Raw genomic sequence first — 21,788 nt, 5'->3', positions numbered from 1 at the left:
GTGGAAGTAGAAACAATAAAGAAAATGCAAATGGAGGCAAACTTGAAAATGGAAAACCTAGGAAAGAGGCCAGGAATTACAGATGTATTACCTACAGAAGAGGTAGATGTAAGTATTACCTATACAAGAGATAGAAGAGAGAATCTCAGGTGTAGAAGATACAGTAGAAGAGATTGACACAACTCACTGAAAATTCAAAGCATAAAAAACTCCCAACCCAAAGCAGCCAGGAAATTCAGAACACAATAAAAAGACCAAATCTAAGAATAATCAGAATAAAGAACGGAGATTCCCAGCTCAAATGACCTGAAATATCTTCAACAAACTCATAGAAGAGCTTTCAGGCCTGTGCCAGCTCTGAGCCACCTTGTGCACAAACTCAGTGGACAGTCCCATGGTCCCCAGAGGACTCTCCATGCCATAGGCACGCTAGCATGCCCAGGATCTTAGGATCCTGGGTGAGTGGAACACAACATGTGTTCCAAAACAATCCTGAGGGGCCTGTGCCAGCAGGAACAGGTACACAGGAAACCAGCCTGACCAGCGACACAGGTTCCTTCCAATCTGTGCCAACTCTGGGCCACCTTGGGCACAAACTTAGCGGACATCCCACTATCCCCAGAGGAATCTCCACACCTCAGGAGCCCTAGCACACAGAGAAACTTAGGATCAGTGGTGAGTGGAACACAACATCTGTCCCAACACAACTGGGAGTGCCTGAGGCCAGAAGGAGCAGGGACACAGGAGGCCTGCCTGACCAGCAGCTTGGGTTCCTTCTGGTCTGCACTGGTCTACCTTGGTTTCAAACACAGCACACAGCCCCATGGTCCCCAGAGGAGGTATCACTTCCAGGCACTCTAACACACCCAGGATCTTAGGATTCCAGGAACCCAGGAGCTTGGTCACACCAGGATCTCAGGGTCTCAGAGGAAGCTTGACTGCCAAGAACTTTGACACACCCAGAATCTCAGGTTAACAGGATCCCAGAATCACAGGATCACAGAGAAAGCTGGACTCTGAGGAATTTTTGACTGAACCGGGATTACAGGAAGGACAGGTACCAGTTAGATATATTGAGGGCATTGGGCACTTAAGATAATCAGATGGCAGGAGGCAACCATAAGAACAGAAGCAATAGAAACCAAAGTTACTTTGCATCATCAGAACCAAACCCTCCCACCATAGAAAGTCCTGGATACACCATAATACCAGAAAAGCAAGATATGGATCTAAAGTCACTTCTCATGATGATGAAGGAGGACTTTAAGAAGGAAATAAATAACTCTGTTAAAGAAATACAAGCAAGCACATCCAATCAGGTGAAAGAATTGAACAAAACCATCCAGGATCTAAAAATAGAAGTAGAAACAGTAAAGAAATCACAAAGGGACACCACTCTGGGAATAGAAAACCTAGGAAAGCAATCAGGAGCCATTGATGCAAGCATAACCAACAGAACACAAGAGATAGAAGAGAGAATATCGGGGGCAGAAGATACCATAGAAAACATTGACACAACAATCAAAGAAAATGCAAAATGCAAAAAGATTCTAAACCAAAAAAATCCAGAAAATCCAGGACACAATGAGAAGATCAAACCTAAGGATAATAGGTATAGACAAGAAGGACGATTTTCAACTTAAAGGGCCAGTAAATATCTTCAACAAAATTATTGAGGAAAACTCCCATAACTTAAAGAAAGAGATGCCCATGAACATAAAAGAAACCTACAGAACTCCAAATAGACTAGACCAGAAAAGAAATTCCTCCTGTCACATAATAATCAAAACACCAAATGCATAAAACAAAGAAAGAATATTAAAAAACAGTAAAGGGAAAAGATCAAGTAAAATATAAAGGCAGACCTATCAGAATTACACCAGACTTCTCACCAAAGACTATGAAAGCCAGAAGATCCTAGGCAGATGCCATAGAGACCCTAAGAGAACACAAATGCCCAGGATACTACTATACCCAACAAAGCTCTCAATTACAATGGATGGAGAAACCAAGGTATTCCATGACAAAACCAAATTTACACAGAATCTTTCCACAAATCCAGACCCTCAAAGGATAATAAAGGGAAAACTACAACACAAACAGGGAAACTAAGCTGGAGAAAAACTAAGAAAGTAATCTTTCAACAAACCTAAAGAAAATAGCCACATGAATAGAATTCGAACTCTAACAACAAAAATAACAGGAAGAAACAATTACTTTTCCTTAATATCTCTTAATATCAATGGACTCAATTCCCCAACAAAAAGACATAGATTAAAAAACTGGTTATATAAACAGGACCCAAATTTTTCCTGCATACAGGAAACCTACCTCAGGGAAAAAGGGAGACACTATCTCAGAATAAAAGGCTAGAAAACATTTTTCCACACAAATGGTCTGAAGAAACAAACTGGAGTAGCCATTCTAATATCTAATAAAATCGACTTTCAACCTAAAGTTCTCAAAAAAGATAAGTAGGGACACTTCTTACTCATCAAAGGTAAAATTTATGGAGATTAACTCTCAATTCTGAACATCTATGCTCCAAATGCAAGGGCATCCACATTCATTAAAGGAACTTTGTTAAACTCAAAACACACATTATACCTCAAACAGTAATAGTGAGAGACTTCAACACCCCACTCTCATCAATGGACAGATTATGGAAACAGAAACTAAACAGAGACACAGTGAAACTAACAGAAGTTATGAAACAAATGGATTGAACAGATATCTATAGAACAATTCAGCATATAAAAAAGGATCTAACTTCTCAGCACCTCATGTTACCTTCTCCAAAATTGACCATGTAATCAGTCACAAAACAGGATTCAACATATACAAAAATATTGAAATAATCCCATACACCCTTTCAGATAACCATTGACTAAGGCTGATCTTCAATAACAAAAAATTTAATAGAAAGCCCACATAAAAATGGAGGCTGAACAACACTCTACTCAATGATAACTTGGTCAAGAAAGAAATAAAGAAAATAAAGACTTTTTAGAGTTTAATGAAAATGAAGCCACAACATACCAAAACTTGTGAGACACAATGAAAGCAGTCCTAAGAAGAAAACTCATAGCTCTGAGTGCCTCCAAAAAGAAACTAGAGAGAGCACACACTAGCAGCTTGACAGCTTAAAAGCTCTAGAACAAAAGGAAGCTAATTCACACAAGAGGAGTAGAAGTCAGGAAATAATCAAACTCAAGGCTGAAATCAACCAAGTAGAAACAAAAAGAACTATACAAAGAATCAAACAAACCAGGAGCTGTTTCATTGAGAAAATCAACAAGATAGACAAACCCCTAACCAGACTAACTAGAGGGCACAGGGACAGTATCCTAATTAACAAAAGCATAAATCAAAAAGGGGACATAACAACAGAACCTAAGGAAATCCAAAACATCATCAGATTCTACTACAAAAGCCTATACTAAACAAAACTGGAAAACCTGAATGAAATGGACAATTTTCTAGAAAAATAACAGGTACCAAAGGTAATCAGGATCAGATTAGCTATCTAAAGAGTCCCATATCCCGTAAAGAAACAGAAACAGTCATTAATAGTCTGCCAACCAAAAACAAACAAACAAAAACAACAAAAAACAAAACCAAAACAAAACAAAATAAACAACGACAAATAAAACCAGGATCAGATGGGTTTAGTGCAGAGTGTTATCAGACCTTCAAAGAAGACCTAAATCCAACTCTCCTCAAACTGTTCCACAAAATACAAACAGAAGGTACTCTACGCAATCTGTTCTATGAAGCCACAATTACTCTGATTCCTAAACCACACAAAGACCTAACAAAGAAAGAGAACTTCAGGCCAATTTTCGTTATAAATATCGATGTAAAAATACTAAATAAAATAATCACAAATCAAATCCAAGAACACATCAAAACAATCATACAGAGCATCTGCAGGAGACATCTTGGATCCCAGACTCCACCACGGCTACTCTGCACAGGTGTGAGTGTGGACTACAGAAGCTAACAGCTTCTGGGACAGGCAGGAGCCACACAGCTTCTGAGGCAGCCCCCTTTTCAGGCTCCAGACTTCCGGGCACCTTCCGTGCCAGAGGATAGGTGTCCGCTCAGCCTGGGAGGGCTTTGCCTGAGCATCTGTGGGAGACATCTTGGATCCTGGACTCCGCCGAGACTAGTCTGCACAGGTGAGAGTGTGGACTACATAATTTAACAGCTTCTGGGATAGGTCCTATTTCGGGCCTTTATCTTCTGCCAGGAGGCAAGTTGGAACCCCAGATATCTGTGCACCTTCCCTAAAAAGAGAAGAGCCTGCCTACAGAGAGTGCTCTGACCACTGAAAATCAGGAGAGAGCTAGTCTCCCTGGTCTGCTGGTAGAGAATAACAGAATCAAGAGAGGAACAAGCTTTAACCAGAGACAACTATAACAAATGACTCCAGAGTTTACCAGATGGCAAAAGGCAGATGTAAGAATCTTACAAACAAAAACTAAGACCACTCACCATCATCAGAACCAGTACATCCACCTCAGCCAGTCCAGGGCACCCCAACACACCCAAAAACCTAGACCCAGATTTAAAGGCATATCTCATGATAATGGTAGAAGACATCAAGAAGGTCTTTAATAACTTACTTAAAGAAATACAGGAGAACACTGCTAAAGAGTTGCAAGTCCTTATAGAAAAACAGGAAAACACATCCAAACAGATGATGGAAATGAACAAAACCATACTAGACCTACAAAGTGAAGTAGACACAATAAAGAAAACCCAAAGTGAGGCAACACTGAAGATAGAAACCCTAGGAAAGAAATCTGGAACCATAGATTCGAGCATCAGCCACAGAATACAAGAAATGGAAGAGAGAATCTCAGGTGCAGAAGATTCCATAGGGAACATCAGCACAACAATCAAAGAAGCAAAAAGATCCTAACTCAAAACATCCAGGAAATACAGGACACAATGAGAAGACCAAACCTATGGATAATAGGAGTAGATGAGAATGAAGATTTTCAACTCAAAGGGCCAGCAAATATCTTCAACAAAATTATAGAAGAAAACCTCCCAAACCTAAAGAAAGAGATGCGCATGAACATACAAGAAGCTGACAGAACTCCAAATAGACTGGACCAGAAAAGAAATACCTCCCGACACATAATAATCAGAACAACAAATGCACTAAATAAAGATAGAATACTAAAAGCAGTAAGGGAAAAAGGTCAAGTAACATATAAAGGCAAGCCTATCAGAATTACACCAGATTTTTCACCAGAGACTATGAAAGCCAGAAGATCTTGGACAGATGTTATACAGAAACTAAGAGAACACAAATTCCAGCCCAGGCTACTATACCCAGCCAAACTTTCAATTACTGCAGATGGAGAAACCAAAGTATTCCACTACCGAAACAAATTCACACATTATCTTTCCATGAATCCAGCCCTTCAAAGAATAATAACAGAATAAAAACAATACAAGGATGGAGACCACGTCCTAAAAAAACAAGAAAGTAATCCTTCAACTAACATAAAAGAAGACAGCCACAAGAACAAAATGCCTACGTTAACAACAAAAATAATAGGAAGCAACAATTACTTTTCATTAATATCTCTTAATATCAATGGACTCAACTCCCCAGTAAAAAGACATAGACTAACAGACTGGCTACACAAATAGAACCCAACATTTTTCTGCTTAGAGGAAACCCATCTCAGGGAAAAAGACAGGCACTACCTCAGAATGAAAGGCTGGAAAACAATTTGCCAAGCAAATGGTCTGAAGAAACAAGCTGGAGTAGCCATCTAATATCTAATAAAATTGACTTCCAACCCAAAGTCATCAAAAAAGACAAGGAGGGGTACTTCATACTCATCAAAGGTAAAATCTTCCAAGACGAACTCACAATTCTGAATATCTATGCTCCAAATACAAGGGCAGCCACATTCATTAAAGAGACTTTAGTAAAGCTCAAAGTACACATTGCACCTGACACAATAATAGTGGGAGACTTCAACACACCACTTTCACCAATGGACAGATCATGGAAACAGAAACTAAACAGGGACACACTGAAACTAACAAAAATTATGAAACAAATGGATCTATCATATATCTACAGAACATTTTATCCTAAAACAAAAGGATATACCTTCTTCTCAGCACCTCATGGCACCTTCTCCAAAATTGACCACATAATTGGTCACAAAACAAGCTTCAACAGATACAAAAATATTAAAATTGTCCCATGTATCCTATCAGATCACCATGGATTAAGGCTGATCTTCAATAACAAACTAAATAATAGAAAGCCAACATTCACGTGGAAACTGAGCAACACTCTTCTCAATGATACCTTGGTCAAGGAAGGAATGAAGAAAGAAATTAAGGACTTTGTAGAGTTTAATGAAAATGAAGCCACAACATACCCAAACTTACGGGACATAATGAAAGCACTTCTAAGAGGAATACTCATAGCTCTGAGTACCTCCAAAAAGAAACTAGAGAAAGCACACACTAGCAGCTTGACAACACACCTAAAAGCTCTAGAATAAAGGGAAGCAAATTCACCCAAGAGGAGTAGACGGCAGGAAATAATCAAACTCAGGGGTGAAATCAACCAAGTGGACACAAGAACTATTCAAAGAATCAACCAAAGGAGGAGCTGGTTCTTTGAGAAAATAAACAAGATAGATAAGCCCTTAGCCAGACTCACTAGAGGGCACAGGGAAAGAATCCTAATTAGCAAAATCAGAAATGAAAAGGGAGACATAACAACAGATCCTGAAGAAATCTAAAACACCATCAGATCCTTCTACAGAAGGCTATAATCAACAAAACTGTAGAACTTGGATGAAATGGAAAAGTTTCTAGACAGATACCAGGTACCCAATTAAATCAAGATCAGGTTAATGATCTAAACAGTCCTATATCCCCTAAAGGAATAGAAGCAGTCATTAATAGTTTCCCAACCAAAAAAAAAAAAAAAAAAAGCTCAGGATCAGATGGGTTTAGTGCAGAGTTCCATCAGACCTTCAAAGAAGATCTAATCCCAGTTCTTCACAAACTATTCAACAAAATAGAAGCAGAAAGTACTCTACCCAACTCATTCTATGAAGCCACAATTACTCTGATACCTAAAGCACAAAAAGACCCAACAAAGATTGAGAACTTCAGACCAATTTCCCTTATGAATATCAATGCAAAAATCCTCAATAAAGTTCTCACTAACCGAATCCAAGAACACATCAAAACAATCATCCATCCTGACCAAGTAGGTTTCATCCAGGGATTCAGGGATGGTTCAATATACAGAAATCCATCAACGTAATCCAGTATATTAACAAACTCAAAGACAAAAACCACATGATCATCTCATTAGATGCAGAGAAAGAATTTGACAAATCCAACACCCATTCATGATAAAAGTCTTTGAAAGATCAGTAATTCAAGGCCCATACCTAACCATGATAAAAGCAATCTACAGCAAACCAGTAGTCAACATCAAAGTAAATGGTGAGAAGCTTGAAGCAATCCCACTAAAATCAGAGACTAGACAAGGCTGCCCACTTTCTCCCTACCTACTCAAAATTGTACTTGAAGTCCTAGCCACAGCAATTTGATAACAAAAGGAGATCAAGGGGATAAAAATTTGAAAGGAAGAAGTCAAAATATCACTTTTTGCAGATGATATGATAGTATATATAAGTGACCCTAATAATTCAACCACAGAACTCCTAAACCTGATAAACAGCTTCAATGAAGTAGCTGGATATAAAATTAACTCAAACAAGTCAATGTCCTTTCTTTACACAAAGGATAAACAGGCTGAGAAAGAAATTAGGGAAACAACACCCTTCTCAATAGTAACAAATAATAAAAAATACCTTGGCGTGACTCTAACTAAGGAAGTGAAAGATCTGTATGATAAGAACTTCATGTCTCTGAAGAAAGAAATTAAAGAAGATCTCAGAAGATGGAAAGATCTCCCATGCTCATGGATTGGCAGGATCAATATAGTACAAATGGCTATCTTGCCAAAAGCAATCTACAGATTCAATGCATCTGAATGCATTCCCCTCAATTCCAACTCAATTCTTCAACGAATTAGAAAGGGCAATCTGCAAATTCATCTGAAATAGCAAAAAATGTATGATAGCAAAAACTCTTTCAAGGATGAAAGAACCTCTGGTGGAATCACCATGCCTGACCTAAAGCTATACTACAGAGCAATTGTGATAAAAAACTGCATATTACTGGTATAGTGACAGACAAGTAGATCAATGGAATAGAATTGAATAGCCAGAAATGAACCCACACACTTATGGTCACTTGATTGTTGACAAGGGAGCAAAAACCATCCAGTGGAAAAAAGACAGCATTTTCAAAAAATGTTGCTGGCACAACTGGTGGTTACCATGTAGAAGAATGTGAATTGATCCATTCCTATCTCCTTATATTAAGGTCAAATCTAAGTGGATTAAGTAACTCCACATAAAACCACAGACACTGAAATTTATAGAGGAGAAAGTGGGGAAAAGCCTCGAAGATATGGGTACAGGCGAAAAATTCCTGAATAGAAAAGCAATTGCTTGTGCTCTAAGATCGAGAATCGACAAATGGGACCTCATAAAATTGCAAAGCTTCTGTAAGGCAAAAGACACCATAAATAAGACAAATAGGCCACCAACAGATTGGAAAAGGATCTTTACCTATCTTAAATCAGATAGGGGAATAATATCCAATATATATAAAGAACTCAAGTAGGTGGACTCCAGAAAATCAAATAACCATCCCATAATCAACTTTTAAACACTGACACCATTGCATACACTAGCAAGATTTTGCTGAAAGGACCCAAATATAGCTGTCTCTTGTGAGACGATGCTGGGGCCTAGCAAACACAGGAGTGGATGTTCACAGTCAGCTATTGGATGTATCACAGGGCTCCCAATGGAGAAGCTAGAGTAAGTACCCAAGGAGCTAAAGGGATCTGCAACCCTATTGTTGGAACAACATGATGTACTAACTAGAACCCCGGAGCTCTTGTCTCTAGCTGCATATGTATCGAAAGATGGCCTAGTCGGCCATCAATGGAAAGAGAGGCCCATTGGACTTGCAAACTTTATATGCCCCAATATAGGGGAATGCCAGGGCCAAAAGAATGGGAATGGGTGGATAGGGAAGTGGGGGGGCGCTATGGGGGACTTTTGGGATAGCATTGGAAACGTAATTGAGGAAAATATGTAATAAAAATATTAAAAAAAAAATGGGGCTCAGAGCTAAACAAACAATTCTCACCTGAGGATTAACGAATTGCTGAGAAGCACCTGAAAAAATGTTCAGCATCCTTAATCATCAGGGAAATGCAAATAAAAACAACCTTGAGATTCCATCTCACACCAGTCAGAATGGCTAAGATCAAAAATTCAGAGAAAGGGGAACACTCCTCCACTTTTGGTGGGATTGCAAGCTTGTACAACCACTCTGGAAATCAGTCTGGCAGTTCCTCAGAAAATTGGACATAGTACTACCGGAGGATCCAGCAATATCTCTCCTGGGCATATATCCAGAAGACGTTCCAACTATTAAGAAAGACACATGCTCCACTATGTTCATAGCAGCCTTATTTATAATAACCAGAAGCTAGAAAGAACTCAGATGCCCCTCAACAGAGGAATGGATACAGAAAATGTGGTACATTTATACAATGGAGTACTGCTCCGCTATTAAAAAGAATGCATTTATAAAATTCCTAGGCAAATGGATGGACCTGGAGAGCATCATCCTGAGTGAGGTATCCCAATCACAAAAGAACTCCCACAATATGTACTCAGAGATAATTGGATATTAGCCCAGAAACTTAGAATACCCAAGATATAAGATACAACTTGCTAAACACATGAAACTCAAGAAGAATGAAGACCAAAGTGTGGGCACTTTGCCCCTTCTTTGAAATGGGAACAAAACACCCATGGAAGGAGTTACACAGACACAATTTGGAGCTGAGATGAAAAGATGGACAATCTAGAGACTGCCATATCTGGGGATCCATCAAATAATCAGCCTCCAAACGCTGATACCATTGCACACACTAGCAAGATTTTGCTGAAAGGACCCAGATATAGCTGTCTCTTGTGAGACTATGCCAGGGCCTAGCAAACACAGAAGTGGATGCTCACAGTCAGTTATTGGATGGATCACAGGGACCCCAATGGAGGTGCTAGAGAAAGTAACCAAGGAGCTAAAGGGATCTGCAACTATATAGGTGGAACAACATTATGAACTATCCAGTACCCCGCAGAGCTCGTGTCTCTAGCTGCATATGTATCAGACGATTGCCTAGTTGGCCATCAGTGGAAAGAGAGGCCCATTGGTTTTGCAAACTTTTTCTTCCTCATTACAGGGGAACACCAGGGCCGAGAAATGGGAGCGAGTGGGTGGGGAGTGTGTGGGGGAGCGGGATGGGGACTTTTGGAATAGTATTGGAAATGTAATTGTAATAAATACCTAATTAAAAAACAAAAACAAAACACAAAAATCTTCATTAAAAAAATCATCCATCATGACCAAGTAGGCTTCATCCAGTGATTCAAGGATGGTTCAATATACAGAAATCCATCATCATAATACACTATATAAACAAACTCAAAGGCAAAAACCACATGATCATCTTATTAGATGCTGACAAAGCATTCGACAAAGTCCAACAGCCCTTCATCATAAAACTTTTGGAAAGATCAGGAATTCAAGGTCCATACCTAAGTATAATAAAAGCAATATACAGGAAACCAGTAGCCAGCATCTAACTAAATAGTGAGAAACTAGAAGCAATCCCACTAAAATCAGGGAGTAGACAAGGCTGCCAACTCTTTCCCTACCTATTCAATATAGTACTTGATGTCCTAGCCAGAGCAATTAGACAACAAAAGGATATCAAAGTACTACAGATTGGAAAGGAAGAAGTCAAAATATCACTATTTGTAGAAGATATGATAATACATATAAGTGACCCCAAAAATTCCACCAGAGAACTCCTAAGCCTGATTAACAACTTCAGTGAGGTATCAGGATATAAAATTAACTAAAACCAATCAGTGGCCTTTCTTTACACAAAGGATAAACAGGTTGAGAAAGAAGTTACGGAAACAACACCCTTCAAATTAGTCACAAATAAAATAAAATACCTTGGAGTGACTCTAACTAAGAAAGTCAAAAATCTATATGATAAGATCTTCAAGTCTTAAGCCGGGCATTGTGGCATGTGCCTTTAATCCCAGCACTCAAGAGGCAGAGGCAGGCAGATTTCTGTGTTTGAGGTCAGCTTGGTCTAGAAAGTGAGTTCAAGGACAACCAGGGCTATACAGAGAAACCATGTCTCAAAAAAACAAAAAACAAAAAACAAACAAACAAAAAAGAACTTCAAGTCTCTGAAGAATGAAATTGAAGATCTGAGAAGATGGAAATATCTCCCATGCTCATGAATTAGCAGGGTCAATATGTCAAAATGGCTATCTTGCCGAAAGCTATCTACAGATTCAATGCAATCCCCATCAAAATTCCAACTCAATTCTTCACTTAGTTAGAAGGGGCAATTTGCAAATTCATCTGGAATAACGAAAAACCTAGGATAGCAAAAACTATTCTCAACAATAAAAGAATCTCTGTTGGAATCAACATCCCTGACCTCAAGCAGTACTATAGAACAATTGAAATAAAAACTACACGGTACTGGTACAGGGACAGACAGGTAGATCAATGGAATAGAATTGAAGACCCAGAAATGAACCCACACACCTATAGTCACTTGACAAAGGAGCTAAAATCATCCAGTGGAAAAAAGACAGCATTTTCAACAAATGGTGCTAGCACAACTGGTGGTTATCATGTAGAAGAATGCAAATTGATCCATTCTTATCTCTTTGTACTAAGCTCAAGTCTAAATGGATCAAGGAACTCCACATAAAACCAGAGACACTGAAACTTATAATGGAGAATGTGGGGAAAAGTACAGAAGATATGGGCACAGGGGAAAGATTCCTGAATGGAATATCAATGGCTTGTGCTGTAAGATCGAGAATCAACAAATGGGACCTCATAAAATTGTAAACCTTCTGTAAGGCAAAAGACACTGTCAATAAGACAAAAAAGTCACCAACAGATTGGGAAAAGAACTTTACCAATCCTAAATCTGATAGGGGGCTAATATCAAGTATATATAAAGAACTCAAGAAGTTAGACTCCAGAAAATCAAACAACCCTATTAAAAATGGGGTACAGAGCTAAACAAAGAATTCTCAACTGAGGGATACTGAATGGCTGAGAAGCACCTAAAACTGGTTTAACATCCTTAGTTATCAAGGAAATGCAAATCAAAACAACCCTGAGATTCCACCTCACACCAGTCTGAATGGCTAAGATTAAAAACTCAGGTGACAGCAGATGCTGGAGTGTATGTGGAGAAAGAGGAACACTCCTCCATTGCTGGTGGGACTGCAAGCTGTTACAACCACTTTGGAAATCCGTTTGGAGGTTCCTCAGATAATTGGACATAATACAACTGGACGATCCAGAAATACCACTCCTGGTCATATACCCAGAAGATGCTTCAACATGTAATAAGGACACATGCTCCACTATGTTAATAGCAGCCTTATTCATAATACACAGAAGCTGGAAAGAACCCAGATGTCCCTCAACAGAGGAATGGATACAGAAAATGTGATACATTTTCACAATGGAATATTATTCAGCAATTAAAAACAATGAATTTATGAAATTCTTAGGCAAATGGATGTATCTGGAGGATATCATCCTGAGTGAGGTAACCTAATCACAAAAGAAGTCACTTGATATGCACTCCCTGATAATTGGATATTAGCCCAGAAACCTATAATACCAAAGATACAATTTGCAAAACACAAGAAAATCAAGAAGAAGGAAGACCAACTTGTGGATACTTCATTCCTCCCTAGAATAGGGAATAAAATACCCATGAAAGGAGTTACAGAGACAAAGTTTGGAGCTAAGATGAAAGGATGGACCATCCAGAGACTGTCCCAATCGGGGGTCCATCCCATAATCAGCCACCAAACACAGACACTAGTGCATATGCCAGCAAGATTTGGCTGAACGGACCCTGATATAGCTGTCTCTTGTGAGGCTATGCCAGTGCCTGGCAAATACAGAAGTGGATGCTCACAGTCATCTATAGGATGGAACATAAGGCCCCCAATGGAGGAGCCAGAGAATGTACCCAAGGAGCTGAAGGGGTCTGCAACCCCATATGTGGAAAAACAATATGAACTAACCAGTACCCCCTGAGCTTGTGTCTCTAGGTGCACATGTAGCAGAAGATGGCCTAGTTGGCCATCAATGGGAAGAGAGTCCCCTTGGTCTTCCAAACTTTATATGCCTCAGTACAGGTGATCATCAGGGCCAAGAAGTGGGAGTGAGTGTTTGTTTGGAAAGCTTCTGTAAGGCAAAGCTCATAGTTGATAAGACAGATCAGCAACCTAGAGATTGGGAAAATATCTCCACTAACCCCTCATCTGATAGAGGCTAATATCCAAAATATATAAAGAACTCAAGAAGTTGATCAAGAAACCAAACAACCCTAATTTAAAAATGGGGTATTGAACAAAACTGAGAATTCACAACGGAAGAATCTCGAATGGCTGAGAAACACCTAAAGAAATGTTCCAAGTTCTTTGTGATCAGAGAAATGCAAATCAAAACAACCTTGACATTCCAGGTTACACCAGTCAGAATGTCTAAGATCAAAACCTCAGGTGACAACACATGTTGGAGAGGATGTGGAGAAAGAGGAACACTCCTCCTTTGCTGGTGGGATTGCAAACTGGTACAACCACTCTGGAAATCAAGCTGGAGGTTCCTCAGAAAATTGGAAATAGATCTACCTGAAGACCCAGCTATACCACTCTTGGGAATATACCCAAAGGATGGCCCACCATGCCACAGGGGCTCATGTTTCCCTATGTTCATAGCAGCCTTATTTGTGATATCTAGAAGCCAAAAACAACCTAGAGGTCCCATGACAGAAGAATGGATACAGAAAATGTAGTTAATTTACACAATGGAATACTACCCATCTATTAAGAAAGAAGACATTCTGACTTTTGCAGGCAAATGGATGGAACTAGAAAATATCATCCTGAGTGAGGTAACCCAGATGCAAAAGAACATGCATGGTATGTTCTCACTAATAAGTGAATATTAGCCAAAAAACAAACAAACAAACAACAAACAAACAAACAAAGACATACAGAATACACAAGATACAGTCCACAGATTTCAAAAAGCTCAAGATGTGCCCAAGTGAGTACACTTCAGTCCTTCAGTCTCACTTGGGAGAGAGAAGAAAGCAGTTATAAGTGGGAGGGAGCGAGGGACTTGGGAGGGAAAGTGAATGGGGTGGGGGTACAGTGGTGGGAGACGGGAACCTGATTTGGTATTGGGTGATGCAAAAGGACTGAAGCCCTGAAAGAATGCAAATAGGCAATGTCAGAAATAGGAGGTTAGGGGGACCCCCAGAATGCACCAGAGAACTGGGAGGTGAGAGACTACCAGGACTCACAGGGAGGGACCTTTGATGAAATGCCAGACTGTAGGGAGAGGGAACTTATAGAGACCACCTCTAGTAGGAAGACAAGACACCAAGTGAGGGATGATGGGTTTGCCATCCCACAGTCACAGCTCAGACCCATAATAGTTTCTGTCTGAAAGAATTACAAGGATGGAAATGGAGAGGGGCCAGGGGAAAAGAAGGCCCAGTGACAGGACCAAAGTGGGATCCAGGTCAAGGGGAGGTCCCATGGACTGAGATCATTACTGAAGCTATAGAGCATTCATAAAAAGGGACCTAGCATTACCGTACTCTGGAAGACCCAACAAACAGCTGAAAGAGTCAAAGGTAGATAGTTGCACCCAACCAATCGACAGAAGCAGCTGACCCCTGTTGTTGAATTAGGAAAGGCTGTAAGAAGCTGAGGAGAAGGGTGATTCTGCAGGATGAACAGCAGTCTCAATTAATCTGGACCACCAAACAGGCAGCATACACCAGCTGATATGAGCTTATATGCCCCCAACACACATACAGTAGAGGACTTCCTGGTCTGTGTTCATTCAGAGATGATGCAGCTAACCTTCAAGAGACTGGAGGGCCCAGGGAGTTTAGGGGTCAGATGGGGTAGAGGTTGGGGGCATCCATGTGGAGACAGGGTGTGCTGGGGAAGAGGTGTGGGATGTGGAGCAGTCGGAGGGTGGGAGGGGAGGGGTGAGGAATGCAATATGGAGTGTGAAAAATGAATTACAAATAAAATTTAAAAAAACCACAGTGATAGAGATATGGCTTAGACATTAAGAGTACTCGTTCTAGCAGATGCAGAGACTCACAGCCAAACTTTGGAGAGAGAGAAAGCTCAAATTGGATATGTTCATCAGGTCTCTCTCTTTGCAGCTCCTGGAAGCCCACAGAAGAGGGCTTATTGGAGTCAGGGGGTGGAGGGCACTAGGAGAACATTGTCCATAAAATCAATTAAGCAGTGTTTATAGAGAGTCACAGAGACTGGAGTGGCAACCACAAAGCCAGGTTCTTTGCATATGTTATGGTTGTTAGCTTGGTGTTTTGTTTTTGATTTTTTTTTGTTTTTTTGTTTTTTTGGTTTTTCGAGACAGGGTTTCTCTGTATAGCCCTGGCTGTTCTGGAACTCACTTTGTAAACCAGACTGGCCTCGAACTCAGAAATCTGCCTGCTTCTGCTTCCCAAGTGCTGGGATTAAAAGCGTGTGCCACCACTGCCCGGCCTTGTGGAACTCATAACAGTGATAGTAGAATTGTCTCTGACTCTCTCTCTGCTCTTGGGACCCTTTTTCTCCTACTGGGTTGCCTTGCCTACCCTTGATATAAAAGTTTGTTCCTAGTCATTTTTTTTTTATCTTGTTATTCCTTGTTTAGTTGATATCCCTATGAGACTGTTCTTTCTGGGGAAAAGGAAGGCAGACTGGGAGCAGTGGAGGGAGGGGAAACTGTTGCCTACCCTTGATATAAAAGTTTGTTCCTAGTCATTTTTTTATCTTGTTATTCCTTGTTTAGTTGATATCCCTATGAGACTGCTCTTTCTGGGGAAAAGGAAGGCAGACTGGGAGCAGTGGAGGGAGGGGAAACTGATGGTCAGGGTGCATTAAAAACAAACAAAAAAGAGTGCTCCACCCACAATCATGAAGACTGGTGTTTGAGTCTAAGTACCCGTGCAACAAGCCTTGTGTTCTTGTGTAACTCAAACCCTGCAGGGAGTAGAGACAGGAAGATTGTTAGGCCTTGATAATTTTCAGCTGAGTCAAGAAAGCTAATGCTCAAGGTTAAAGATGACACTCTACCTGAAAGAACAGAGAGCAATAGAAGACACCCAACACCCTCTGCTAGCCTCTGCAAATAGACAGGTGCATGCACATCCTCATGGGTGCATGCATACTCTCACATGGTGCATGATTGCCCTCACAGGGTACATGCACATACATAGGTGTATGCACACCCCACAGGTACATGCATACCCACAAAAGTCTATGCAATACATGCACACATAAATAAGTAAACAAATCTTTAGAAATTTATCTCCACTTGGGCCACCAAGAAAACAAAACACACAGAAATTCTGTACTTGAAAATGTGGGGAGAAAAGCAGGGTGAGAGAGAGAGAGAGAGAGAGAGAGAGAGAGAGAGAGAGAGAGAGAGAGAGAGAGAGAGAGAGAGATGTTTATCATAATCACCCTTAATGTTAGTGAACATTTACTATAATACATAATTTCTGATATGTCAATATTTTTTGGTATCTACCAGGAAGAGCACACATGATGTGATTTTGGAAAATGCCATTGTTAAAGTGTTATTTCTTTAGTTTATGATTTATTGCCTTTGAAGTGACAAAATAGTGTCTTAAATTGTTGATTGTCTTTTATCCTTTGGTATTTTAGATACAGGAGCTTGGAGAGATGTTGGTATATATGTATATATATGTGTGTATATATATGTGTGTATATATATATATATATATATATATGACAAAAAAGGGAAAACCTCATCAAAGATTAGAGATCTTTGTTCACAATTTACTCTGCAATATGTTGCAATTTGGAGTAATTTCCTCTGTGCTTGCTGCCATAGGCCTGTAATTAAATACCCATCTCATACATCTATCGTGGGAATAAGTGAGATAATGCATGTAAAACACCAAGCATGGAGCTTGGCAAAGAGTGTGTTCTCAGTAAATGGTAGCTATAAAAAAATCTCTTAGCCATTTACTAACTAATAGCAACTGGGAATTAACTGTCTGTGCCTAATGGAGTTAATAGAAAGAGGGAAATAATACTTACTCTATGCTTTCATAGTGTAATTTTCCTAAAGATCTTTCTATTTAATTGTGGCAGTATTGCATATGATTTGAGGTATTTCATTTTAAGCTATTAAAATAAATTGGATGTTTTTAGGGTCACGAAATAAAACACTAGCCAAATTTGGAAGCCCTTATATCTTAAAACTCTTACGATAATATCCTGTGGCTTGTGCTAAAATAAAGCTCAAATCCCAGAGGCACATAGATTCTTATTTTACACAACGGTTACAAAAATAAGCAGGTCACTATGCTATAATCAAGTAAGTTATTTTATGCATTTTCTGGAAATAATAAAATGGTTTAGCAATAAAATTTATAGAATATAGTTTTACAAAGCAAAGTTTAAAATAATTCATTCTACTGAATCTATAATGTGATATGACCATATGTTGAAGTGAGTGATATTTTTGTAGTAAAGTGTTATTATTGTTTTGGATACTTGTGACTACCATTAAAAATGAATTATTTTCTAAAAAGCCTTGTTTTTAAGTTTTCTTATACATAAACAATGCAGAGAAAAATTGATTGGGGTAGTGATGTTATCAGTAAGGTTTCTTGTTTCCCACTCATAATTACTTACCATCAGTAAGATAAAACATTATTTTAGATAATTCTCATGATAATGTTAGAGTATTCTGATATTAGAGTGGGTACTCTATGACTATGTGGCTTTTTAGAAATAATTTTAACTTTAAATTTTTATTATTTCACTTTTAGTTTTAAATGAATTATAAACATTGGACTTGAAATTTAAGCCCTGTCAGTTTTAGTTAAAAGATAAAATATTCTAAATGATGCCATTATATTCATGAATGAACTCTGTAAATGCCATTTGTTGTACACATAGTGCTATAACTGTTGTACACATAGCGCTATAACTGTAGCATCACAATTAGACAGTTTATTGATTAATGGTCCAATACACATGCCAATTATTGTTACTGTCAGAAAAAAAACATTTATTAAGCCAGTGGTCTTTCTTTCAACTAAAGTATCCGTGAACTGGCTTACAGCTTTTATTTTTTTCAAAAAGTCCCTAGATACTGAAACCTGTCCTCAGCTTAGTGAATACCAACTGAAATGTCTGTATTGTGTCTATGTCATATTTTTAAGTTACAAAGTACTATATTCTATTATCTTTACTTGCCACCACTATTTAAAACACATTTTCATGAGACTGTGATGTCAACAATTCTTGTTCAAGGTGAAGAAGATGGCTAGTGAACTTATGTTTTTGTTTTAATCCTCTTCACTAAATCAATATCATCAGTTCAAAAGCATGCTATGTACACAAAGATTTGGTGTGTATGCCTGTGAAAATGTGCAGTTAAATGTCTGTTGCAAATCAAAGATGTTATTGGGTTTCAATTTCATCCAGATGTTTAAATGGACAAAAAGTATTAGTGCATATTGTTTAAATTTGTTATTATTTGATGGAAATGCAAAGACCTCTCAATTAGTAATATTTTTGTGTATATATTAACCTTACATTCAGACAACTCAGTCTATTTTTAAACAAAGTCTTGAAGTGATACATTGATATATATATATATGTCTCTTGTGAGACTAGGAGACTAGGCTGGGGCCTTGCAAACACAGAAGTGGATGCTCACAGTCAGCTATTGGATGGATCACAGGGCCCCCAATGGAGGAGCTAGAGAAAGTATCCAAGGAGCTAAAGAGATCTGCAACCCTGTAGGTGCAACAACATTATGAACTAACCAGTACCCCAGAGCTCTTGACTCTAGCTGAATATGTATCAAAAGATGGCCTAGTTGGCCATCACTGGAAAGAGAGGCCCATTGGACTTGCAAACTTTATATGTCTGAGTACAGGGAAACGCCAGGGCCAAAAAATGGGAATGGGTGGGTAGGGGAGTGGGAGGGGTATGGGGGACTTTTGGGATAGCATTGGAAATGTAATTGAGGAAAATACACAATAAAAAATATTAAATAAATAAATAATATAAAAGGAGATATATATATATATATATATATATATATATATATATATATATATATTATGGGCTGGAGAGATGATTCAGTGGCTAAGAGCACTGGCTGATCTTCCAGTGGTCCTGAGTTCAATTTCCTGAAACCACATGGTGGCTCAAAACCATCTGTAATGGGATCCGATGCCCTCTTCTGCTGTGTCTGAAGACAACTATAATTGTACTCATACATAAAATAAATAGAGCTTTAAAAATAGTTATATCAATTCTAAGATGTTAGAAAGTAATAAAATCATGTTATTCATATTCATATTTCTCAAAGTCAAAATATAGATCAGCTCATAGGGAAGCTATTCTGAGTTTTATTTATTAAAAAGATTGCCTAGAAAAAAAAAGAATGGAAAAGAATGGGAAAGTTCACTAAGTTTATTGTGAATACTCTCAAGAACTTACTTGTTTACATTTAAAATATTCATTTATGTCTTCCTGACCTCCCAGAACCTACTGTCTTATAAACATAATGTTTACAAATGTCTTCCTATAAATTATGAACTCCTTGGCACTTAGTTACTTAGTGAAAACTTACTGCATGTTCACAATGAGCCAGTCATGGGCCTCAGAATTCTTTTTGTTTAATTAGGTATTTTCTTCATTTACATTTCCAATGCTATCCCAAAAGTCTCCCCATACCCTCCCCGCCACTCCCCCCCCCACTCCCAATTCTTGGCCCTGGTGTTCCCCTGTACTGAGGCATATAAAGTTTCCAATGATGGCTGACTAGGCCATCTTCTGATACATATACAGCTAGAAACACAAGCTCTGGGGGGTGGGGGTACTGGTTAGTTCATATTGTTGTTCCACCTATAGGGTTGCAGACCCCTTTAGCTCCTTGGGTACTTTCTCTAGCTCCTCCATTGGGGGCCCTGTGATCCATCCAATAGCTGACTGTGAGCATCCGCTTCTGTGTTTGCTAGGCCCCGGCATAGCCTCACAAGGGACAGCTATATCTGGGTCTTTTCAGCAAAATCTTGCTAGTGTATGCAATGGTGTCAGCATTTGGAGGCTGATTATGGGATGGATCTCCGGGTATGGCAGTCTCTAGATGGTCCATCCTTTCCTCTCAGGTGCAGGGCCTCGGAATTCTTATATTTATCATCTCATTTGCTCTTCACAATAATTCTATCACGATCTCTATCTCATTGCTATGGAAATGGAAGCTTGATTAAGTTATGTGAAGTTAAGTCAAAGCTTCTGAAGTATGACTTGCATGGCTTAGTTCTTCATGACACCTTTCTTAATGCTTTCTAGCCTCACTCAGGTCTGAGTACTACCTGGGAGAGAATAGTAAATAGGAAAAAAAAAAGAAGGAAAAAAAAAAACACTCATCACTACAGTATACAAGTAAAGCCACCTAAGAATAAACTCGGGGTCTATCTAAAATTGTATTTTATTTTTAAAATTATGTGTATATTGAGTGAAGGCACATGCAAGTGCGCACTGAGGGCAGAGGAGGATGTCATATTACCTGAAGCTGGATTACAAGTGGTTGTGTCTGCCCTATGTAAGTACTCGGAACTGAACTTGGATCCTCTACAAGAACAGTATGTAGCCTTAATTCTTGAGACTTCTCTTCAGCCCATGTGGGTATTTTTAATGGCCCAAACAGAATATATTCTATTTCTTTTTACTTTACGTCTTTTTACTTTTTATTTCTTCTTCTCTCATGAATTCTTTCTTTCTACAGTTTCTCCTCTCCCCCATCCCTCTAGACCCTCTCCCCTACCTTCCTTTTCCCCAAGATCCTTCCCTACTTTACCTCCCCTCAGAGAAGAGCAGAACTTCCAGGGACATCAACCAAATATAGTATAACAAACTGCAATAAGACCAGGCACGTATTCACATTAAGATCGGATGAAGCAACCCTCTAAGTGGAAAAGAGTTTGACAAGTAGGCCAAAGAGACAGAGAGTCCCAACTCCCACTGTTGGGAGTACCACAAGAAAACTGAGCTACACAATCATACATTTATGCAGAAGAACTACATCAGACAAGTGCAGTCTCTCTGATCTCTGTGAGCTTGCTTGAGCTCCACAGTTGATTCGTGGACTGTAGAACATACTATTATAAAAACTTATAATACTACATTATAAAAACTACATCATAAAAACTTTACATACAGAAAAGAAATAACTTGTGAAGAAGAACAAAGCCTTGGCATACATTTAAGATGCCAAGGGGGTACAAAGAGGACACTTTCTCTCTTCCCTGAACTCTGCATATAGTAAGTAACAGGAATATCTGGATCATACAAGCACTTTTAACTTTAGGCATGAAAATGAGTAGATTTTTCCCCAAAGGTTTGCTATGTAGAGGGTTTCTAGTACATAGTTGTATATTTTAATTGTAATTTTATGTGCTTTAATTTTCACAGAACACA

This window comes from Mus caroli, unplaced genomic scaffold (genome assembly GCF_978045245.1).
Source record: "Mus caroli unplaced genomic scaffold, Mus_caroli_1 scaffold_5, whole genome shotgun sequence".
In the NCBI taxonomy this organism is placed as follows: domain Eukaryota; kingdom Metazoa; phylum Chordata; class Mammalia; order Rodentia; family Muridae; genus Mus; species Mus caroli.
This window is presented reverse-complemented; position numbering follows the sequence as displayed.